Source organism: Ambystoma mexicanum, chromosome 11, assembly GCF_040938575.1.
Source record: "Ambystoma mexicanum isolate Mex_15411 chromosome 11, UKY_AmexF1_1, whole genome shotgun sequence".
Taxonomy (NCBI): Eukaryota; Metazoa; Chordata; class Amphibia; order Caudata; family Ambystomatidae; genus Ambystoma; species Ambystoma mexicanum.
Window position 1 is genome coordinate 1131760665 of NC_090934.1, and position 27542 is coordinate 1131788206.

Below are 27542 nucleotides of genomic sequence, written 5' to 3' on the forward strand. Positions count from 1 at the left end.
TGTGTATGTTATCTCAATGCTTCTAATTCCAAACCTGAGACCCTTCCTATAGCATGAGATGTGATATCCAACTTCTTCCCATTGCAAACCAGAGACCCTTCCTGTAGCATGAAATATGATATCCAACTCCTTCCCATTCCAACCCTGAGACCCTTCCTAGATCCTTCCTATAGCATGAGATGTGATATCCAATTCCTTCCCATTCCAAACCTGAGACCCTTCCTATAGCATGTGATGTGATATCTCAATGCCTCTAATACCAAACCTGAGACCCTTCCTATAAGATGAGATGTTATATCCAACTCCTTCGCATTCCAAACCTGAGACCCTTCCTATAGCATGAGATGTAATGTCCAACTCCTTCCCATTCCAAACCTGAGACCCTTCTTATAGCATGAGATGTGATATCCAACTCCTTCCCATTCCGATCCTGAATCCTTTCTTATAGCATAAGATGTGATATCTCAATGCTTCTAATAGCAAACCTGAGGCCATTCCCATAGCATTAGATATGATATCCAATTCCTTCCCATTCCAACCCTGAGACCCTTCCTATAGCACGAGATGTGATATCCAACCCCTTCCCATTCCAAACCTGAGACCCTTCCTATAGCATGAGATGTGATATCCAATTCCTTCCCATTCCAAACCTGAGACCCTTCCTACAGCATGAGATTTGATATCTCAATGCTTCTAATACCAAACCTGAGACCCTTCCTATAACATGAGATGTGATATCCAACTCCTTCCCATTCCAAACCTGAGACCCTTCTTATAGCACGAGATGTGATATCCAACCCCTTCCCATTCCAAACCTGAGACCCTTCCTATAACATGAGATGTGATATCCAATTCCTTCCCATTCCAAACCTGAGACCCTTCCTACAGCATGAGATGTGATATCTCAATGCTTCTAATACCAAACCAGAGACCCTTCCTGTAGCATGAGATATGATATCCAACTCCTTTCCGTTTCAACCCTGAGACCCTTCCTATAGCATGAGATGTGATATCTCAATGATTCTAATACCGAACCCGAGCCCCTTCCTATAGCATGAGAAGTGATATCCAACTCCTTCGATTCCAAACCTGAGACTCTTCCTATAGCATGAGATGTGATATCCAACTCCTTCCCATTCCAATTCTGAGACACTTCCTATAGCATGAGATGTGATATCTGAATGCTTCTAATACCAACCATGAGACCCTTCCTATAACATGAGATGTGATATCCAACTCCTTCCCATTCCAAACCTGAGAACCTTCCTATAGCATGAGATGTGATATCCAAATCCTTCTCATTCCAAACCTGAGACCCTTCCTATAGCATGAGATGTGATATCCAACTCCTTCCCATTCTAATCCTGAGACCCTTCCTATAGCATGAGATGTGATATCCAAATCCTTCTCATTCCAAACCTGAGACCCTTCCTATAGCATGAGATGTGATATCCAACTCCTTCCCATTCCAAGCCTGAGACCCTTCCTATAACATGAGATGTGATATCTCAATGCTTCTAATACCAAACCTGAGACCCTTCCTATAGCATGAGATGTGACATCCAACTCCTTCCCATTCCAAACATGAGACTCTTCCTATAGCATGAGATGTGATATCCAACTCCTTCCCATTCTAATCCTGAGACCCTTCCTATAGCATGAGATGTGATATTTCAATGCTTCAAATACCAAACCTGAGACCCTTCCTATAGCATGAGATGTGTTATACAACTCCTTCCCATTCCAAACATGAGACTCTTCCTATAGCATGAGATGTGATATCCAACTCCTTCCCATTCTAATCCTGAGACCCTTCCTATAGCATGAGATGTGATATCTCAATGCTTCTAATACCAAACATATGACCCTTCCTATAACATGAGATGTGATATCCAACTGCTTTCCATTCCAAAACTGAGACCCTTCCTATAGCATGAGATGTGATATCCAACTCCTTCTCATTCCAAACCTGAGACCCTTCCTATAGCAAGAAATGTGATATCCAACTCCTTCCCATTCCAAGCCTGAGACCCTTCCTATAACATGAGATGTGATATCTCAATGCATCTAATACCAAACCTGAGACCCTTCCTATAGCATGAGATGTGATATCCAACTCTTTCCCCTTCCAAACATGAGACTCTTCCTATAGCATGAGATGTGATATCCAACTCCTTCCCATTCTAATCCTGAGACCCTTCCTATAGCATGAGATGTGATATCTCAATGCTTCTAATACCAAACCTGAGACCCTTCCTATAACATGAGATGTGATATCCATCTCCTTCCAATTCCAAACCTGAGATCCTTCTTATAGCATGAGATGTGATATCCAACTCCTTCCCATTGCAAACCAGAGACCCTTCCTGTAGCATGAGATATGATATCCAACTAATTCCCATTCCAATCCTGAGACCCTTCCTATAACATGAGATGTGATATCCCACTGCTTCTAATACCAAACCTGAGACCCTTCCTATAGCATGAGATGTGACATCCAACTCCTTCCCATTTCAAACATGAGACTCTTCCTATAGCATGAGATGTGATATCCAACTCCTTCCCATTCTAATCCTGAGACCCTTCCTATAGCATGAGATGTGATATCTCAATGCTTCTAATACCAAACCTGAGGCCCTTCCTATAGCATGAGATGTGATATCCAACTCCTTCCCATTCCAAACATGAGACTCTTCCTATAGCATGAGATGTGATATCCAACTCCTTCCTATTCTAATCCTGAGACCCTTCCTATAGCATGAGATGTGATATCTCAATGCTTCTAATACCAAACATGAGACCCTTCCTATAACATGAGATGTGATATCCAACTGCTTCCCATTCCAAACCTGAGACCCTTCCTATAGCATGAGATGTGATATCTCAATGCTTCTAATACCAAACCTGAGACCCTTCCTATAGCATGAGATGTGATATCCAACTCCTTCCCATTCTAATCCTGAGACCCTTCCTATAGCATGAGATGTGATATCTCAATGCTTCTAATACCAAACCTGAGGCCGTTCCTATAGCATGAGATGTGATATCCAACTCCTTCCCATTCCAAACATGAGACTCTTCCTATAGCATGAGATGTGATATCCAACTCCTTCCCATTCTAAACCTGAGACCCTTCCTATAGCATGAGATGTGATATCCAACTCCTTCCCATTCCAAACCTGAGACCCTTCTTATAGCATGAGATGTGATATCCAACTCCTTCCCATTCCAAACATGAGACCCTTCCTACAGCATGAGATGTGATATCCAACTCCTTCCCATTCCAATCCTGAGACCCTTCCTATAGCATGAGATGTGATATCTCAATGCTTCTAATACCAAACCTGACACCCTTCCTTTAACATGAGATGTGATATCCAACTCCTTCCCATTCCAAACCTGAGACCCTTCCTATAGCATGAGATGTGATATCCAACTCCTTCCCATTCCAAACCTGAGACCCTTCTTATAGCATGAGATGTGATATCCAACTCCTTCCCATTCCAAACATGAGACCCTTCCTACAGCATGACATGTGATATCCAACTCCTTCCCATTCCAATCCTGAGACCCTTCCTATAGCATGAGATGTGATATCTCAATGCTTCTAATACCAAACCTGACACCCTTCATGTTGCATGAGATGTGATATCCAACTCCTTCCCATTCCGATCCTGAGTCTATTCCTATAGCATGAGATGTGATATTCAACTCTTTCCTATTCCAAGACTGAGACCCTTCCTATAGCATGAGATGTGATATTCAACTCCTTCCCATTCATTCCAGCCCTGAGACCCTTCCTATAGCATCAGATGTGGTATCCAACTCCTTCCCATTACAAACCTGAGATCCTACCAGTAGCATGAGATTTGATACCTCAATGCTTCTAATACCAAACCCGAGACTCTTCCTATAAAATGAGATGTGATATCCAACTCCTTCCCATTCCAAAACTGCGACCCTTCCTACAGCATGAGATGTGATATCCAACTCCTTCCCATTCCTAACCAGAGACCCTTCCTGTAGCTTGAGATGTGATATCTTAATGCATCTAATACCAAACCTGAGACCCTTCCTATAGCATGAGATGTGATATCCAACTCCTTCCCATTCCAAACATGAGACTCTTCCTATAGCATGAGATGTGATATCCAACTCCTTCCCATTCCAATCCTGAGACCCTTCCTATAGCATGTGTATGTTATCTCAATGCTTCTAATTCCAAACCTGAGACCCTTCCTATAGCATGAGATGTGATATCCAACTCCTTCCCATTCCAAACCTGAGACCCTTCCTATAGCATGAGATGTGACATCCAACTCCTTCCCATTCCAAACATGAGACTCTTCCTATAGCATGAGATGTGATATCCAACTACTTCCCATTCCAATCCTGAGACCCTTCCAATAGCATGTGTATGTTATCTCAATGCTTCTAATACCAAACATGAGACCCTTCCTATAACATGAGATGTGATATCCAACTGCTTTCCATTCCAAACCTGAGATCCTTCCTATAGCATGAGATGTGATATCCAACTCCTTCTCATTCCAAACCTGAGACCCTTCCTTTAGCAAGAAATGTGATATCCAACTCCTTCCCATTCCAAGCCTGAGACCCTTCCTATAACATGAGATGTGATATCTCAATGCTTCTAATACAAAACCTGAGACCCTTCCTATAGCATGAAATGTGATAGCCAAATCCATCACATTCCAAACCTGAGACCCTTCCTGTAGCATGAGATGTGATATCCAACTTGTTCCCATTCCAACCCTGAGACCCTTCCTATAGCATGAGATGTGATATCTCAATGCATCTAATACCAAACCTGAGACACTTCCTATAGCATGAGATGTGATATCCAACTCTTTCCCATTCCAAACATGAGACTCTTCCTATAGCATGAGATGTGATATCCAACTCCTTCCCATTCTAATCCTGAGACCCTTCCTATAGCATGAGATGTGATATCTCAATGCTTCTAATACCAAACCTGAGACTCTTCCTATAAAATGAGATGTGATATGCAACTCCTTCCCATTCCAAAACTGCGACCCTTGCCTTGCTACAGCATGAGATGTGATATCCAACTCCTTCCCATTCCTAACCAGAGACCCTTTCTGTAGCTTGAGATGTGATATCTTAATGCATCTAATACCAAACCTGAGACCCTTCCTATAGCATGAGATGTGATATCCAACTCCTTCCCATTCCAAACATGAGACTCTTCCTATAGCATGAGATGTGATATCCAACTCCTTCCCATTCCAATCCTGAGACCCTTCCTATAGCATGTGTATGTTATCTCAATGCTTCTAATTCCAAACCTGAGACCATTCCTATAGCATGAGATGTGATATCCAACTCCTTCCCATTCCAAACCTGAGACCCTTCCTATAGCATGAGATGTGATATCCAACTCCTTCCCATTCCAAACATGAGACTCTTCCTATAGCATGAGATGTGATATCCAACTCCTTCCCATTCCAATCCTGAGAGCCTTCCAATAGCATGTGTATGTTATCTCAATGCTTCTAATTCCAAATCTGAGACCCTTCCTATAGCATGAGATGTGATATCCAACTTCTTCCCATTGCAAACCAGAGACCCTTCCTGTAGCATGAAATATGATATCCAACTCCTTCCCATTCCAACCCTGAGACCCTTCCTAGATCCTTCCTATAGCATGAGATGTGATATCCAATTCCTTCCCATTCCAAACCTGAGACCCTTCCTATAGCATGTGATGTGATATCTCAATGCCTCTAATACCAAACCTGAGACCCTTCCTATAAGATGAGATGTTATATCCAACTCCTTCGCATTCCAAACCTGAGACCCTTCCTATAGCATGAGATGTAATGTCCAACTCCTTCCCATTCCAAACCTGAGACCCTTCTTATAGCATGAGATGTGATATCCAACTCCTTCCCATTCAGATCCTGAATCCTTTCTTATAGCATAAGATGTGATATCTCAATGCTTCTAATAGCAAACCTGAGGCCATTCCCATAGCATTAGATATGATATCCAATTCCTTCCCATTCCAACCCTGAGACCCTTCCTATAGCACGAGATGTGATATCCAACCCCTTCCCATTCCAAACCTGAGACCCTTCCTATAGCATGAGATGTGATATCCAATTCCTTCCCATTCCAAACCTGAGACCCTTCCTACAGCATGAGATTTGATATCTCAATGCTTCTAATACCAAACCTGAGACCCTTCCTATAACATGAGATGTGATATCCAACTCCTTCCCATTCCAAACCTGAGACCCTTCTTATAGCACGAGATGTGATATCCAACCCCTTCCCATTCCAAACCTGAGACCCTTCCTATAACATGAGATGTGATATCCAATTCCTTCCCATTCCAAACCTGAGACCCTTCCTACAGCATGAGATGTGATATCTCAATGCTTCTAATACCAAACCAGAGACCCTTCCTGTAGCATGAGAAGTGATATCCAACTCCTTCGATTCCAAACCTGAGACACTTCCTATAGCATGAGATGTGATATCTGAATGCTTCTAATACCAACCATGAGACCCTTCCTATAGCATGAGATGTGATATCTCAATGCTTCTAATACCAAACCTGAGACCCTTCCTATAGCATGAGATGTGATATCCAACTCCTTCCCATTGTAATCCTGAGACCCTTCCTATAGCATGAGATGTGATATCTCAATGCTTCTAATACCAAACCTGAGGCCGTTCCTATAGCATGAGATGTGATATCCAACTCCTTCCCATTCCAAACATGAGACTCTTCCTATAGCATGAGATGTGATATCCAACTCCTTCCCATTCCAAACCTGAGACCCTTCCTATAGCATGAGATGTGATATCCAACTCCTTCCCATTCCAAACCTGAGACCCTTCTTATAGCATGAGATGTGATATCCAACTCCTTCCCATTCCAAACATGAGACCCTTCCTACAGCATGAGATGTGATATCCAACTCCTTCCCATTCCAATCCTGAGACCCTTCCTATAGCATGAGATGTGATATCTCAATGCTTCTAATACCAAACCTGACACCCTTCCTTTAACATGAGATGTGATATCCAACTCCTTCCCATTCCAAACCTGAGACCCTTCCTATAGCATGAGATGTGATATCCAACTCCTTCCCATTCCAAACCTGAGACCCTTCTTATAGCATGAGATGTGATATCCAACTCCTTCCCATTCCAAACATGAGACCCTTCCTACAGCATGACATGTGATATCCAACTCCTTCCCATTCCAATCCTGAGACCCTTCCTATAGCATGAGATGTGATATCTCAATGCTTCTAATACCAAACCTGACACCCTTCATGTTGCATGAGATGTGATATCCAACTCCTTCCCATTCCGATCCTGAGTCTATTCCTATAGCATGAGATGTGATATTCAACTCTTTCCTATTCCAAGACTGAGACCCTTCCTATAGCATGAGATGTGATATTCAACTCCTTCCCATTCATTCCAGCCCTGAGACCCTTCCTATAGCATCAGATGTGGTATCCAACTCCTTCCCATTACAAACCTGAGATCCTACCAGTAGCATGAGATTTGATACCTCAATGCTTCTAATACCAAACCCGAGACTCTTCCTATAAAATGAGATGTGATATCCAACTCCTTCCCATTCCAAAACTGCGACCCTTCCTACAGCATGAGATGTGATATCCAACTCCTTCCCATTCCTAACCAGAGACCCTTCCTGTAGCTTGAGATGTGATATCTTAATGCATCTAATACCAAACCTGAGACCCTTCCTATAGCATGAGATGTGATATCCAACTCCTTCCCATTCCAAACATGAGACTCTTCCTATAGCATGAGATGTGATATCCAACTCCTTCCCATTCCAATCCTGAGACCCTTCCTATAGCATGTGTATGTTATCTCAATGCTTCTAATTCCAAACCTGAGACCCTTCCTATAGCATGAGATGTGATATCCAACTCCTTCCCATTCCAAACCTGAGACCCTTCCTATAGCATGAGATGTGACATCCAACTCCTTCCCATTCCAAACATGAGACTCTTCCTATAGCATGAGATGTGATATCCAACTACTTCCCATTCCAATCCTGAGACCCTTCCAATAGCATGTGTATGTTATCTCAATGCTTCTAATACCAAACATGAGACCCTTCCTATAACATGAGATGTGATATCCAACTGCTTTCCATTCCAAACCTGAGATCCTTCCTATAGCATGAGATGTGATATCCAACTCCTTCTCATTCCAAACCTGAGACCCTTCCTATAGCAAGAAATGTGATATCCAACTCCTTCCCATTCCAAGCCTGAGACCCTTCCTATAACATGAGATGTGATATCTCAATGCTTCTAATACAAAACCTGAGACCCTTCCTATAGCATGAAATGTGATAGCCAAATCCATCACATTCCAAACCTGAGACCCTTCCTGTAGCATGAGATGTGATATCCAACTTGTTCCCATTCCAACCCTGAGACCCTTCCTATAGCATGAGATGTGATATCTCAATGCATCTAATACCAAACCTGAGACCCTTCCTATAGCATGAGATGTGATATCCAACTCTTTCCCATTCCAAACATGAGACTCTTCCTATAGCATGAGATGTGATATCCAACTCCTTCCCATTCTAATCCTGAGACCCTTCCTATAGCATGAGATGTGATATCTCAATGCTTCTAATACCAAACCTGAGACTCTTCCTATAAAATGAGATGTGATATGCAACTCCTTCCCATTCCAAAACTGCGACCCTTGCCTTGCTACAGCATGAGATGTGATATCCAACTCCTTCCCATTCCTAACCTGAGACCCTTCCTATAGCATGAGATGTGATATCCAACTCCTTCCCATTCCAAACATGAGACTCTTCCTATAGCATGAGATGTGATATCCAACTCCTTCCCATTCCAATCCTGAGACCCTTCCTATAGCATGTGTATGTTATCTCAATGCTTCTAATTCCAAACCTGAGACCCTTCCTATAGCATGAGATGTGATATCCAACTCCTTCCCATTCCAAACCTGAGACCCTTCCTATAGCATGAGATGTGATATCCAACTCCTTCCCATTCCAAACATGAGACTCTTCCTATAGCATGAGATGTGATATCCAACTCCTTCCCATTCCAATCCTGAGAGCCTTCCAATAGCATGTGTATGTTATCTCAATGCTTCTAATTCCAAACCTGAGACCCTTCCTATAGCATGAGATGTGATATCCAACTTCTTCCCATTGCAAACCAGAGACCCTTCCTGTAGCATGAAATATGATATCCAACTCCTTCCCATTCCAACCCTGAGACCCTTCCTAGATCCTTCCTATAGCATGAGATGTGATATCCAATTCCTTCCCATTCCAAACCTGAGACCCTTCCTATAGCATGTGATGTGATATCTCAATGCCTCTAATACCAAACCTGAGACCCTTCCTATAAGATGAGTTGTTATATCCAACTCCTTCGCATTCCAAACCTGAGACCCTTCCTATAGCATGAGATGTAATGTCCAACTCCTTCCCATTCCAAACCTGAGACCCTTCTTATAGCATGAGATGTGATATCCAACTCCTTCCCATTCAGATCCTGAATCCTTTCTTATAGCGTAAGATGTGATATCTCAATGCTTCTAATAGCAAACCTGAGGCCATTCCCATAGCATTAGATATGATATCCAATTCCTTCCCATTCCAACCCTGAGACCCTTCCTATAGCACGAGATGTGATATCCAACCCCTTCCCATTCCAAACCTGAGACCCTTCCTATAGCATGAGATGTGATATCCAATTCCTTCCCATTCCAAACCTGAGACCCTTCCTACAGCATGAGATTTGATATCTCAATGCTTCTAATACCAAACCTGAGACCCTTCCTATAACATGAGATGTGATATCCAACTCCTTCCCATTCCAAACCTGAGACCCTTCTTATAGCACGAGATGTGATATCCAACCCCTTCCCATTCCAAACCCGAGACCCTTCCTATAACATGAGATGTGATATCCAATTCCTTCCCATTCCAAACCTGAGACCCTTGCTACAGCATGAGATGTGATATCTCAATGCTTCTAATACCAAACCAGAGACCCTTCCTGTAGCATGAGATATGATATCCAACTCCTTTCCGTTTCAACCCTGAGACCCTTCCTATAGCATGAGATGTGATATCTCAATGATTCTAATACCGAACCCGAGCCCCTTCCTATAGCATGAGAAGTGATATCCAACTCCTTCGATTCCAAACCTGAGACTCTTCCTATAGCATGAGATGTGATATCCAACTCCTTCCCATTCCAATTCTGAGACACTTCCTATAGCATGAGATGTGATATCTGAATGCTTCTAATACCAACCATGAGACCCTTCCTATAACATGAGATGTGATATCCAACTCCTTCCCATTCCAAACCTGAGAACCTTCCTATAGCATGAGAGGTGATATCCAAATCCTTCTCATTCCAAACCTGAGACCCTTCCTATAGCATGAGATGTGATATCCAACTCCTTCCCATTTCAATCCTGAGACCCTTCCTATAGCATGAGATGTGATATTTCAATGCTTCTAATACCAAACCTGAGACCCTTCCTATAGCATGAGATGTGATATCCAACTCCTTCCCATTCCAAACATGAGACTCTTCCTATAGCATGAGATGCGATATCCAACTCCTTCCCATTCTAATCCTGAGACCCATCCTATAGCATGAGATGTGATATCCAAATCCTTCTCATTCCAAACCTGAGACCCTTCCTACAGCATGAGATGTGATATCCAACTCCTTCCCATTCCAAGCCTGAGACCCTTCCTATAACATGAGATGTGACATCTCAATGCTTCTAATACCAAACCTGAGACCCTTCCTATAGCATGAGATGTGACATCCAACTCCTTCCCATTCCAAACATGAGACTCTTCCTAAAGCATGAGATGTGATATCCAACTCCTTCCCATTCTAATCCTGAGACCCTTCCTATAGCATGAGATGTGATATTTCAATGCTTCTAATACCAAACCTGAGACCCTTCCTATAGCATGAGATGTGTTATACAACTCCTTCCCATTCCAAACATGAGACTCTTCCTATAGCATGAGATGTGATATCCAACTCCTTCCCATTCTAATCCTGAGACCCTTCCTATAGCATGAGATGTGATATCTCAATGCTTCTAATACCAAACATATGACCCTTCCTATAACATGAGATGTGATATCCAACTGCTTTCCATTCCAAAACTGAGACCCTTCCTATAGCATGAGATGTGATATCCAACTCCTTCTCATTCCAAACCTGAGACCCTTCCTATAGCAAGAAATGTGATATCCAACTCCTTCCCATTCCAAGCCTGAGACCCTTCCTATAACATGAGATGTGATATCTCAATGCTTCTAATACAAAACCTGAGACCCTTCCTATAGCATGAAATGTGATAGCCAAATCCATCACATTCCAAACCTGAGACCCTTCCTGTAGCATGAGATGTGATATCCAACTTGTTCCCATTCCAACCCTGAGACCCTTCCTATAGCATGAGATGTGATATCTCAATGCATCTAATACCAAACCTGAGACCCTTCCTATAGCATGAGATGTGATATCCAACTCTTTCCCATTCCAAACATGAGACTCTTCCTATAGCATGAGATGTGATATCCAACTCCTTCCCATTCTAATCCTGAGACCCTTCCTATAGCATGAGATGTGATATCTCAATGCTTCTAATACCAAACCTGAGACTCTTCCTATAAAATGAGATGTGATATGCAACTCCTTCCCATTCCAAAACTGCGACCCTTGCTACAGCATGAGATGTGATATCCAACTCCTTCCCATTCCTAACCAGAGACCCTTCCTGTAGCTTGAGATGTGATATCTTAATGCATCTAATACCAAACCTGAGACCCTTCCTATAGCATGAGATGTGATATCCAACTCCTTCCCATTCCAAACATGAGACTCTTCCTATAGCATGAGATGTGATATCCAACTCCTTCCCATTCCAATCCTGAGACCCTTCCTATAGCATGTGTATGTTATCTCAATGCTTCTAATTCCAAACCTGAGACCCTTCCTATAGCATGAGATGTGATATCCAACTCCTTCCCATTCCAAACCTGAGACCCTTCCTATAGCATGAGATGTGATATCCAACTCCTTCCCATTCCAATCCTGAGAGCCTTCCAATAGCATGTGTATGTTATCTCAATGCTTCTAATTCCAAACCAGAGACCCTTCCTATAGCATGAGATGTGATATCCAACTTCTTCCCATTGCAAACCAGAGACCCTTCCTGTAGCATGAAATATGATATCCAACTCCTTCCCATTCCAACCCTGAGACCCTTCCTAGATCCTTCCTATAGCATGAGATGTGATATCCAATTCCTTCCCATTCCAAACCTGAGACCCTTCCTATAGCATGTGATGTGATATCTCAATGCCTCTAATACCAAACCTGAGACCCTTCCTATAAGATGAGATGTTATATCCAACTCCTTCGCATTCCAAACCTGAGACCCTTCCTATAGCATGAGATGTAATGTCCAACTCCTTCCCATTCCAAACCTGAGACCCTTCTTATAGCATGAGATGTGATATCCAACTCCTTCCCATTCCGATCCTGAATCCTTTCTTATAGCATAAGATGTGATATCTCAATGCTTCTAATAGCAAACCTGAGGCCATTCCCATAGCATTAGATATGATATCCAATTCCTTCCCATTCCAACCCTGAGACCCTTCCTATAGCACGAGATGTGATATCCAACCCCTTCCCATTCCAAACCTGAGACCCTTTCTATAGCATGAGATGTGATATCCAATTCCTTCCCATTCCAAACCTGAGACTCTTCCTACAGCATGAGATTTGATATCTCAATGCTTCTAATACCAAACCTGAGACCCTTCCTATAACATGAGATGTGATATCCAACTCCTTCCCATTCCAAACCTGAGACCCTTCTTATAGCACGAGATGTGATATCCAACCCCTTCCCATTCCAAACCTGAGACCCTTCCTATAACATGAGATGTGATATCCAATTCCTTCCCATTCCAAACCTGAGACCCTTCCTACAGCATGAGATGTGATATCTCAATGCTTCTAATACCAAACCAGAGACCCTTCCTGTAGCATGAGATATGATATCCAACTCCTTTCCGTTTCAACCCTGAGACCCTTCCTATAGCATGAGATGTGATATCTCAATGATTCTAATACCGAACCCGAGCCCCTTCCTATAGCATGAGAAGTGATATCCAACTCCTTCGATTCCAAACCTGAGACTCTTCCTATAGCATGAGATGTGATATCCAACTCCTTCCCATTCCAATTCTGAGACACTTCCTATAGCATGAGATGTGATATCTGAATGCTTCTAATACCAACCATGAGACCCTTCCTATAACATGAGATGTGATATCCAACTCCTTCCCATTCCAAACCTGAGAACCTTCCTATAGCATGAGATGTGATATCCAAATCCTTCTCATTCCAAACCTGAGACCCTTCCTATAGCATGAGATGTGATATCCAACTCCTTCCCATTTCAATCCTGAGACCCTTCCTATAGCATGAGATGTGATATTTCAATGCGTCTAATACCAAACCTGAGACCCTTCCTATAGCATGAGATGTGATATCCAACTCCTTCCCATTCCAAACATGAGACTCTTCCTATAGCATGAGATGTGATATCCAACTCCTTCCCATTCTAATCCTGAGACCCTTCCTATAGCATGAGATGTGATATCCAAATCCTTCTCATTCCAAACCTGAGACCCTTCCTATAGCATGAGATGTGATATCCAACTCCTTCCCATTCCAAGCCTGAGACCCTTCCTATAACATGAGATGTGATATCTCAATGCTTCTAATACCAAACCTGAGACCCTTCCTATAGCATGAGATGTGACATCCAACTCCTTCCCATTCCAAACATGAGACTCTTCCTATAGCATGAGATGTGATATCCAACTCCTTCCCATTCTAATCCTGAGACCCTTCCTATAGCATGAGATGTGATATTTCAATGCTTCTAATACCAAACCTGAGACCCTTCCTATAGCATGAGATGTGTTATACAACTCCTTCCCATTCCAAACATGAGACTCTTCCTATAGCATGAGATGTGATATCCAACTCCTTCCCATTCTAATCCTGAGACCCTTCCTATAGCATGAGATGTGATATCTCAATGCTTCTAATACCAAACATATGACCCTTCCTATAACATGAGATGTGATATCCAACTGCTTTCCATTCCAAAACTGAGACCCTTCCTATAGCATGAGATGTGATATCCAACTCCTTCTCATTCCAAACCTGAGACCCTTCCTATAGCAAGAAATGTGATATCCAACTCCTTCCCATTCCAAGCCTGAGACCCTTCCTATAACATGAGGTGTGATATCTCAATGCATCTAATACCAAACCTGAGACCCTTCCTATAGCATGAGATGTGATATCCAACTCTTTCCCCTTCCAAACATGAGACTCTTCCTATAGCATGAGATGTGATATCCAACTCCTTCCCATTCTAATCCTGAGACCCTTCCTATAGCATGAGATGTGATATCTCAATGCTTCTAATACCAAACCTGAGACCCTTCCTATAACATGAGATGTGATATCCATCTCCTTCCAATTCCAAACCTGAGATCCTTCCTATAGCATGAGATGTGATATCCAACTCCTTCCCATTGCAAACCAGAGACCCTTCCTGTAGCATGAGATATGATATCCAACTCCTTCCCATTCCAATCCTGAGACCCTTCCTATAACATGAGATGTGATATCCCACTGCTTCTAATACCAAACCTGAGACCCTTCCTATAGCATGAGATGTGACATCCAACTCCTTCCCATTTCAAACATGAGACTCTTCCTATAGCATGAGATGTGATATCCAACTCCTTCCCATTCTAATCCTGAGACCCTTCCTATAGCATGAGATGTGATATCTCAATGCTTCTAATACCAAACCTGAGGCCCTTCCTATAGCATGAGATGTGATATCCAACTCCTTCCCATTCCAAACATGAGACTCTTCCTATAGCATGAGATGTGATATCCAACTCCTTCCTATTCTAATCCTGAGACCCTTCCGATAGCATGAGATGTGATATCTCAATGCTTCTAATACCAAACATGAGACCCTTCCTATAACATGAGATGTGATATCCAACTGCTTCCCATTCCAAACCTGAGACCCTTCCTATAGCATGAGATGTGATATCGAAATGCTTCTAATACCAAACCTGAGACCCTTCCTATAGCATGAGATGTGATATCCAACTCCTTCCCATTCTAATCCTGAGACCCTTCCTATAGCATGAGATGTGATATCTCAATGCTTCTAATACCAAACCTGAGGCCGTTCCTATAGCATGAGATGTGATATCCAACTCCTTCCCATTCCAAACATGAGACTTTTCCTATAGCATGAGATGTGATATCCAACTCCTTCCCATTCCAAACCTGAGACCCTTCCTATAGCATGAGATGTGATATCCAACTCCTTCCCATTCCAAACCTGAGACCCTTCTTATAGCATGAGATGTGATATCCAACTCCTTCCCATTCCAAACATGAGACCCTTCCTACAGCATGAGATGTGATATCCAACTCCTTCCCATTCCAATCCTGAGACCCTTCCTATAGCATGAGATGTGATATCTCAATGCTTCTAATACCAAACCTGACACCCTTCCTTTAACATGAGATGTGATATCCAACTCCTTCCCATTCCAAACCTGAGACCCTTCCTATAGCATGAGATGTTATATCCAACTCCTTCCCATTCCAAACCTGAGACCCTTCTTATAGCATGAGATGTGATATCCAACTCCTTCCCATTCCAAACATGAGACCCTTCCTACAGCATGACATGTGATATCCAACTCCTTCCCATTCCAATCCTGAGACCCTTCCTATAGCATGAGATGTGATATCTCAATGCTTCTAATACCAAACCTGACACCCTTCATGTTGCATGAGATGTGATATCCAACTCCTTCCCATTCCGATCCTGAGTCTATTCCTATAGCATGAGATGTGATATTCAACTCTTTCCTATTCCAAGACTGAGACCCTTCCTATAGCATGAGATGTGATATTCAACTCCTTCCCATTCATTCCAGCCCTGAGACCCTTCCTATAGCATCAGATGTGGTATCCAACTCCTTCCCATTACAAACCTGAGATCCTACCAGTAGCATGAGATTTGATACCTCAATGCTTCTAATACCAAACCCGAGACTCTTCCTATAAAATGAGATGTGATATCCAACTCCTTCCCATTCCAAAACTGCGACCCTTCCTACAGCATGAGATGTGATATCCAACTCCTTCCCATTCCTAACCAGAGACCCTTCCTGTAGCTTGAGATGTGATATCTTAATGCATCTAATACCAAACCTGAGACCCTTCCTATAGCATGAGATGTGATATCCAACTCCTTCCCATTCCAAACATGAGACTCTTCCTATAGCATGAGATGTGATATCCAACTCCTTCCCATTCCAATCCTGAGACCCTTCCTATAGCATGTGTATGTTATCTCAATGCTTCTAATTTCAAACCTGAGACCCTTCCTATAGCATGAGATGTGATATCCAACTCCTTCCCATTCCAAACCTGAGACCCTTCCTATAGCATGAGATGTGACATCCAACTCCTTCCCATTCCAAACATGAGACTCTTCCTATAGCATGAGATGTGATATCCAACTACTTCCCATTCCAATCCTGAGACCCTTCCAATAGCATGTGTATGTTATCTCAATGCTTCTAATTCCAAACCTGAGACCCTTCCTATAGCATGAGATGTGATATCCAACTTCTTCCCATTGCAAACCAGAGACCCTTCCTGTAGCATGAAATATGATATCCAACTCCTTCCCATTCCAACCCTGAGACCCTTCCTAGATCCTTCCTATAGCATGAGATGTGATATCCAATTCCTTCCCATTCCAAACCTGAGACCCTTCCTATAGCATGTGATGTGATATCTCAATGCCTCTAATACCAAACCTGACACCCTTCCTATAAGATGAGATGTTATATCCAACTCCTTCGCATTCCAAACCTGAGACCCTTCCTATAGCATGAGATGTAATATCCAACTCCTTCCCATTCCAAACCTGAGAACCTTCTTATAGCATGAGATGTGATATCCAACTCCTTCCCATTCCGATCCTGAATCCTTTCTTATAGCATGAGATGTGATATCTCAATGCTTCTAATAGCAAACCTGAGGCCATTGCTATAGTATTAGATATGATATCCAATTACTTTCCATTCCAACCCTGAGACCCTTCCTATAGCACGAGATGTGATATCCAACCCCTTCCCATTCCAAACCTGAGACCCTTCCTATAGCATGAGATGTGATATCCAATTCCTTCCCATTCCAAACCTGAGACCTTTCCTACAGCATGAGATTTGATATCTCATTGCTTCTAATACCAAACCTGAGACCCTTCCTATAACATGAGATGTGATATCCAACTCCTTCCCATTCCAAACCTGAGACCCTTCCTATAGCATGAGATGTGATATCCAACTCCTTCCCATTCCAGACATGAGACCCTTCCTACAGCATGAGATGTGATATCCAACTCCTTCCCATTCCAATCCTGAGACCCTTTCTATAGCATGAGATGTGATATCTCAATGCTTCTAATACCAAACCAGAGACCCTTCCTGTAGCATGAGATATGATATCCAACTCCTTTCCGTTTCAACCCTGAGCCCCTTCCTATAGCATGAGATGTGATATCTCAATGGTTCTAATACGGAACCCGAGCCCCTTCCTATAGCATGAGAAGTGATATCCAACTTCTTCGATTCCAAACCTGAGACTCTTCCGATAGCATGAGATGTGATATCCAACTCCTTCCCATTCCAATTCTGAGACCCTTCCTATAGCATGAGATGTGATATCTCAATGCTTCTAATACCAAACATGAGACCCTTCCTATAACATGAGATGTGATATCCAACTCCTTCCCATTCCAAACCTGAGAACCTTCCTATAGCATGAGATGTGATATCCAAATCCTTCTCATTCCAAACCTGAGACCCTTCCTATAGCATGAGATGTGATATCCAACTCCTTCCCATTCCAAGCCTGAGACCCTTCCTATAACATTAGATGTGATATCTCAATGGTTCTAATACCAAACCTGGGACCCTTCCTATAGCATGAGATGTGACATCCAACTCCTTTCCATTCCAATCCTGAGACCCTTCCTATAGCATGAGATGTGATATCTCAATGCTTCTAATACCAAACATGAGACCCTTCCTATAACATGAGATGTGATATCCAACTCCTTCCCATTCCAAACCTGAGAACCTTCCTATAGCATGAGATGTGACATCCAACTCCTTCCCATTCCAAACATGAGACTCTTCCTATAGCATGAGATGTGATATCCAACTCCTTCCCATTCTAATCCTGAGACCCTTCCTATAGCATGAGATGTGATATTTCAATGCTTCTAATACCAAACCTGAGACCCTTCCTATAGCATGAGATGTGATATCCAACTCCTTCCCATTCCAAACATGAGACTCTTCCTATAGCATGAGATGTGATATCCAACTCCTTCCCATTCTAATCCTGAGACCCTTCCTATAGCATGAGATGTGATATCTCAATGCTTCTAATACCAAACATGAGACCCTTCCTATAACATGAGATGTGATATCCAACTGCTTTCCATTCCAAACCTGAGATCCTTCCTATAGCATGAGATGTGATATCCAACTCCTTCTCATTCCAAACCTGAGACCCTTCCTATAGCAAGAAATGTGATATCCAACTCCTTCCCATTCCAAGCCTGAGACCCTTCCTATAACATGAGATGTGATATCTCAATGCTTCTAATACAAAACCTGAGACCCTTCCTATAGCATGAAATGTGATAGCCAAATCCATCACATTCCAAACCTGAGACCCTTCATGTAGCATGAGATGTGATATCCAACTTGTTCCCATTCCAACCCTGAGACCCTTCCTATAGCATGAGATGTGATATCTCAATGCATCTAATACCAAACCTGAGACCCTTCCTATAGCATGAGATGTGATATCCAACTCCTTCCCATTCCAAGCCTGAGACCCTTCCTATAACATTAGATGTGATATCTCAATGGTTCTAATACCAAACCTGAGACCCTTCCTATAGCATGAGATGTGACATCCAACTCCTTTCCATTCCAATCCTGAGACCCTTCCTATAGCATGAGATGTGATATCTCAATGCTTCTAATACCAAACATGAGACCCTTCCTATAACATGAGATGTGATATCCAACTCCTTCCCATTCCAAACCTGAGAACCTTCGTATAGCATGAGATGTGACATCCAACTCCTTCCCATTCCAAACATGAGACTCTTCCTATAGCATGAGATGTGATATCCAACTCCTTCCCATTCTAATCCTGAGACCCTTCCTATAGCATGAGATGTGATATTTCAATGCTTCTAATACCAAACCTGAGACCCTTCCTATAGCATGAGATGTGATATCCAACTCCTTCCCATTCCAAACATGAGACTCTTCCTATAGCATGAGATGTGATATCCAACTCCTTCCCATTCTAATCCTGAGACCCTTCCTATAGCATGAGATGTGATATCTCAATGCTTCTAATACCAAACATGAGACCCTTCCTATAACATGAGATGTGATATCCAACTGCTTTCCATTCCAAACCTGAGATCCTTCCTATAGCATGAGATGTGATATCCAACTCCTTCTCATTCCAAACCTGAGACCCTTCCTATAGCAAGAAATGTGATATCCAACTCCTTCCCATTCCAAGCCTGAGACCCTTCCTATAACATGAGATGTGATATCTCAATGCTTCTAATACAAAACCTGAGACCCTTCCTATAGCATGAAATGTGATAGCCAAATCCATCACATTCCAAACCTGAGACCCTTCCTGTAGCATGAGATGTGATATCCAACTTGTTCCCATTCCAACCCTGAGACCCTTCCTATAGCATGAGATGTGATATCTCAATGCATCTAATACCAAACCTGAGACCCTTCCTATAGCATGAGATGTGATATCCAACTCTTTCCCATTCCAAACATGAGACTCTTCCTATAGCATGAGATGTGATATCCAACTCCTTCCCATTCTAATCCTGAGACCCTTCCTATAGCATGAGATGTGATATCTCAATGCTTCTAATACCAAACCTGAGACTCTTCCTATAAAATGAGATGTGATATGCAACTCCATCCCATTCCAAAACTGCGACCCTTGCTACAGCATGAGATGTGATATCCAACTCCTTCCCATTCCTAACCAGAGACCCTTCCTGTAGCTTTTGATGTGATATCTTAATGCATCTAATACCAAACCTGAGACCCTTCCTATAGCATGAGATGTGATATCCAACTCCTTCCCATTCCAAACATGAGACTCTTCCTATAGCATGAGATGTGATATCCAACTCCTTCCCATTCCAATCCTGAGACCCTTCCTATAGCATGTGTATGTTATCTCAATGCTTCTAATTCCAAACCTGAGACCCTTCCTATAGCATGAGATGTGATATCCAACTCCTTCCCATTCCAAACCTGAGACCCTTCCTATAGCATGAGATGTAATATCCAACTCCTTCCCATTCCAAACATGAGACTCTTCCTATAGCATGAGATGTGATATCCAACTCCTTCCCATTCCAATCCTGAGAGCCTTCCAATAGCATGTGTATGTTATCTCAATGCTTCTAATTCCAAACCTGAGACCCTTCCTATAGCATGAGATGTGATATCCAACTTCTTCCCATTGCAAACCAGAGACCCTTCCTGTAGCATGAAATATGATATCCAACTCCTTCCCATTCCAACCCTGAGACCCTTCCTAGATCCTTCCTATAGCATGAGATGTGATATCCAACTCCTTCCCATTCCAAACATGAGACCCTTCCTACAGCATGAGATGTGATATCCAACTCCTTCCCATTCCAATCCTGAGACCCTTCCTATAGCATGAGATGTGATATCTCAATGCTTCTAATACCAAACCTGACACCCTTCCTTTAACATGAGATGTGATATCCAACTCCTTCCCATTCCAAACCTGAGACCCTTCCTATAGCATGAGATGTGATATCCAACTCCTTCCCATTCCAAACCTGAGACCCTTCTTATAGCATGAGATGTGATATCCAACTCCTTCCCATTCCAAACATGAGACCCTTCCTACAGCATGACATGTGATATCCAACTCCTTCCCATTCCAATCCTGAGACCCTTCCTATAGCATGAGATGTGATATCTCAATGCTTCTAATACCAAACCTGACACCCTTCATGTTGCATGAGATGTGATATCCAACTCCTTCCCATTCCGATCCTGAGTCTATTCCTATAGCATGAGATGTGATATTCAACTCTTTCCTATTCCAAGACTGAGACCCTTCCTATAGCATGAGATGTGATATTCAACTCCTTCCCATTCATTCCAGCCCTGAGACCCTTCCTATAGCATCAGATGTGGTATCCAACTCCTTCCCATTACAAACCTGAGATCCTACCAGTAGCATGAGATTTGATACCTCAATGCTTCTAATACCAAACCCGAGACTCTTCCTATAAAATGAGATGTGATATCCAACTCCTTCCCATTCCAAAACTGCGACCCTTCCTACAGCATGAGATGTGATATCCAACTCCTTCCCATTCCTAACCAGAGACCCTTCCTGTAGCTTGAGATGTGATATCTTAATGCATCTAATACCAAACCTGAGACCCTTCCTATAGCATGAGATGTGATATCCAACTCCTTCCCATTCCAAACATGAGACTCTTCCTATAGCATGAGATGTGATATCCAACTCCTTCCCATTCCAATCCTGAGACCCTTCCTATAGCATGTGTATGTTATCTCAATGCTTCTAATTCCAAACCTGAGACCCTTCCTATAGCATGAGATGTGATATCCAACTCCTTCCCATTCCAAACCTGAGACCCTTCCTATAGCATGAGATGTGACATCCAACTCCTTCCCATTCCAAACATGAGACTCTTCCTATAGCATGAGATGTGATATCCAACTACTTCCCATTCCAATCCTGAGACCCTTCCAATAGCATGTGTATGTTATCTCAATGCTTCTAATACCAAACATGAGACCCTTCCTATAACATGAGATGTGATATCCAACTGCTTTCCATTCCAAACCTGAGATCCTTCCTATAGCATGAGATGTGATATCCAACTCCTTCTCATTCCAAACCTGAGACCCTTCCTTTAGCAAGAAATGTGATATCCAACTCCTTCCCATTCCAAGCCTGAGACCCTTCCTATAACATGAGATGTGATATCTCAATGCTTCTAATACAAAACCTGAGACCCTTCCTATAGCATGAAATGTGATAGCCAAATCCATCACATTCCAAACCTGAGACCCTTCCTGTAGCATGAGATGTGATATCCAACTTGTTCCCATTCCAACCCTGAGACCCTTCCTATAGCATGAGATGTGATATCTCAATGCATCTAATACCAAACCTGAGACCCTTCCTATAGCATGAGATGTGATATCCAACTCTTTCCCATTCCAAACATGAGACTCTTCCTATAGCATGAGATGTGATATCCAACTCCTTCCCATTCTAATCCTGAGACCCTTCCTATAGCATGAGATGTGATATCTCAATGCTTCTAATACCAAACCTGAGACTCTTCCTATAAAATGAGATGTGATATGCAACTCCTTCCCATTCCAAAACTGCGACCCTTGCCTTGCTACAGCATGAGATGTGATATCCAACTCCTTCCCATTCCTAACCAGAGACCCTTTCTGTAGCTTGAGATGTGATATCTTAATGCATCTAATACCAAACCTGAGACCCTTCCTATAGCATGAGATGTGATATCCAACTCCTTCCCATTCCAAACATGAGACTCTTCCTATAGCATGAGATGTGATATCCAACTCCTTCCCATTCCAATCCTGAGACCCTTCCTATAGCATGTGTATGTTATCTCAATGCTTCTAATTCCAAACCTGAGACCATTCCTATAGCATGAGATGTGATATCCAACTCCTTCCCATTCCAAACCTGAGACCCTTCCTATAGCATGAGATGTGATATCCAACTCCTTCCCATTCCAAACATGAGACTCTTCCTATAGCATGAGATGTGATATCCAACTCCTTCCCATTCCAATCCTGAGAGCCTTCCAATAGCATGTGTATGTTATCTCAATGCTTCTAATTCCAAATCTGAGACCCTTCCTATAGCATGAGATGTGATATCCAACTTCTTCCCATTGCAAACCAGAGACCCTTCCTGTAGCATGAAATATGATATCCAACTCCTTCCCATTCCAACCCTGAGACCCTTCCTAGATCCTTCCTATAGCATGAGATGTGATATCCAATTCCTTCCCATTCCAAACCTGAGACCCTTCCTATAGCATGTGATGTGATATCTCAATGCCTCTAATACCAAACCTGAGACCCTTCCTATAAGATGAGATGTTATATCCAACTCCTTCGCATTCCAAACCTGAGACCCTTCCTATAGCATGAGATGTAATGTCCAACTCCTTCCCATTCCAAACCTGAGACCCTTCTTATAGCATGAGATGTGATATCCAACTCCTTCCCATTCAGATCCTGAATCCTTTCTTATAGCATAAGATGTGATATCTCAATGCTTCTAATAGCAAACCTGAGGCCATTCCCATAGCATTAGATATGATATCCAATTCCTTCCCATTCCAACCCTGAGACCCTTCCTATAGCACGAGATGTGATATCCAACCCCTTCCCATTCCAAACCTGAGACCCTTCCTATAGCATGAGATGTGATATCCAATTCCTTCCCATTCCAAACCTGAGACCCTTCCTACAGCATGAGATTTGATATCTCAATGCTTCTAATACCAAACCTGAGACCCTTCCTATAACATGAGATGTGATATCCAACTCCTTCCCATTCCAAACCTGAGACCCTTCTTATAGCACGAGATGTGATATCCAACCCCTTCCCATTCCAAACCTGAGACCCTTCCTGTAACATGAGATGTGATATCCAATTCCTTCCCATTCCAAACCTGAGACCCTTCCTACAGCATGAGATGTGATATCTCAATGCTTCTAATACCAAACCAGAGACCCTTCCTGTAGCATGAGAAGTGATATCCAACTCCTTCGATTCCAAACCTGAGACACTTCCTATAGCATGAGATGTGATATCTGAATGCTTCTAATACCAACCATGAGACCCTTCCTATAGCATGAGATGTGATATCTCAATGCTTCTAATACCAAACCTGAGACCCTTCCTATAGCATGAGATGTGATATCCAACTCCTTCCCATTGTAATCCTGAGACCCTTCCTATAGCATGAGATGTGATATCTCAATGCTTCTAATACCAAACCTGAGGCCGTTCCTATAGCATGAGATGTGATATCCAACTCCTTCCCATTCCAAACATGAGACTCTTCCTATAGCATGAGATGTGATATCCAACTCCTTCCCATTCCAAACCTGAGACCCTTCCTATAGCATGAGATGTGATATCCAACTCCTTCCCATTCCAAACCTGAGACCCTTCTTATAGCATGAGATGTGATATCCAACTCCTTCCCATTCCAAACATGAGACCCTTCCTACAGCATGAGATGTGATATCCAACTCCTTCCCATTCCAATCCTGAGACCCTTCCTATAGCATGAGATGTGATATCTCAATGCTTCTAATACCAAACCTGACACCCTTCCTTTAACATGAGATGTGATATCCAACTCCTTCCCATTCCAAACCTGAGACCCTTCCTATAGCATGAGATGTGATATCCAACTCCTTCCCATTCCAAACCTGAGACCCTTCTTATAGCATGAGATGTGATATCCAACTCCTTCCCATTCCAAACATGAGACCCTTCCTACAGCATGACATGTGATATCCAACTCCTTCCCATTCCAATCCTGAGACCCTTCCTATAGCATGAGATGTGATATCTCAATGCTTCTAATACCAAACCTGACACCCTTCATGTTGCATGAGATGTGATATCCAACTCCTTCCCATTCCGATCCTGAGTCTATTCCTATAGCATGAGATGTGATATTCAACTCTTTCCTATTCCAAGACTGAGACCCTTCCTATAGCATGAGATGTGATATTCAACTCCTTCCCATTCATTCCAGCCCTGAGACCCTTCCTATAGCATCAGATGTGGTATCCAACTCCTTCCCATTACAAACCTGAGATCCTACCAGTAGCATGAGATTTGATACCTCAATGCTTCTAATACCAAACCCGAGACTCTTCCTATAAAATGAGATGTGATATCCAACTCCTTCCCATTCCAAAACTGCGACCCTTCCTACAGCATGAGATGTGATATCCAACTCCTTCCCATTCCTAACCAGAGACCCTTCCTGTAGCTTGAGATGTGATATCTTAATGCATCTAATACCAAACCTGAGACCCTTCCTATAGCATGAGATGTGATATCCAACTCCTTCCCATTCCAAACATGAGACTCTTCCTATAGCATGAGATGTGATATCCAACTCCTTCCCATTCCAATCCTGAGACCCTTCCTATAGCATGTGTATGTTATCTCAATGCTTCTAATTCCAAACCTGAGACCCTTCCTATAGCATGAGATGTGATATCCAACTCCTTCCCATTCCAAACCTGAGACCCTTCCTATAGCATGAGATGTGACATCCAACTCCTTCCCATTCCAAACATGAGACTCTTCCTATAGCATGAGATGTGATATCCAACTACTTCCCATTCCAATCCTGAGACCCTTCCAATAGCATGTGTATGTTATCTCAATGCTTCTAATACCAAACATGAGACCCTTCCTATAACATGAGATGTGATATCCAACTGCTTTCCATTCCAAACCTGAGATCCTTCCTATAGCATGAGATGTGATATCCAACTCCTTCTCATTCCAAACCTGAGACCCTTCCTATAGCAAGAAATGTGATATCCAACTCCTTCCCATTCCAAGCCTGAGACCCTTCCTATAACATGAGATGTGATATCTCAATGCTTCTAATACAAAACCTGAGACCCTTCCTATAGCATGAAATGTGATAGCCAAATCCATCACATTCCAAACCTGAGACCCTTCCTGTAGCATGAGATGTGATATCCAACTTGTTCCCATTCCAACCCTGAGACCCTTCCTATAGCATGAGATGTGATATCTCAATGCATCTAATACCAAACCTGAGACCCTTCCTATAGCATGAGATGTGATATCCAACTCTTTCCCATTCCAAACATGAGACTCTTCCTATAGCATGAGATGTGATATCCAACTCCTTCCCATTCTAATCCTGAGACCCTTCCTATAGCATGAGATGTGATATCTCAATGCTTCTAATACCAAACCTGAGACTCTTCCTATAAAATGAGATGTGATATGCAACTCCTTCCCATTCCAAAACTGCGACCCTTGCCTTGCTACAGCATGAGATGTGATATCCAACTCCTTCCCATTCCTAACCTGAGACCCTTCCTATAGCATGAGATGTGATATCCAACTCCTTCCCATTCCAAAAATGAGACTCTTCCTATAGCATGAGATGTGATATCCAACTCCTTCCCATTCCAATCCTGAGACCCTTCCTATAGCATGTGTATGTTATCTCAATGCTTCTAATTCCAAACCTGAGACCCTTCCTATAGCATGAGATGTGATATCCAACTCCTTCCCATTCCAAACCTGAGACCCTTCCTATAGCATGAGATGTGATATCCAACTCCTTCCCATTCCAAACATGAGACTCTTCCTATAGCATGAGATGTGATATCCAACTCCTTCCCATTCCAATCCTGAGAGCCTTCCAATAGCATGTGTATGTTATCTCAATGCTTCTAATTCCAAACCTGAGACCCTTCCTATAGCATGAGATGTGATATCCAACTTCTTCCCATTGCAAACCAGAGACCCTTCCTGTAGCATGAAATATGATATCCAACTCCTTCCCATTCCAACCCTGAGACCCTTCCTAGATCCTTCCTATAGCATGAGATGTGATATCCAATTCCTTCCCATTCCAAACCTGAGACCCTTCCTATAGCATGTGATGTGATATCTCAATGCCTCTAATACCAAACCTGAGACCCTTCCTATAAGATGAGTTGTTATATCCAACTCCTTCGCATTCCAAACCTGAGACCCTTCCTATAGCATGAGATGTAATGTCCAACTCCTTCCCATTCCAAACCTGAGACCCTTCTTATAGCATGAGATGTGATATCCAACTCCTTCCCATTCAGATCCTGAATCCTTTCTTATAGCGTAAGATGTGATATCTCAATGCTTCTAATAGCAAACCTGAGGCCATTCCCATAGCATTAGATATGATATCCAATTCCTTCCCATTCCAACCCTGAGACCCTTCCTATAGCACGAGATGTGATATCCAACCCCTTCCCATTCCAAACCTGAGACCCTTCCTATAGCATGAGATGTGATATCCAATTCCTTCCCATTCCAAACCTGAGACCCTTCCTACAG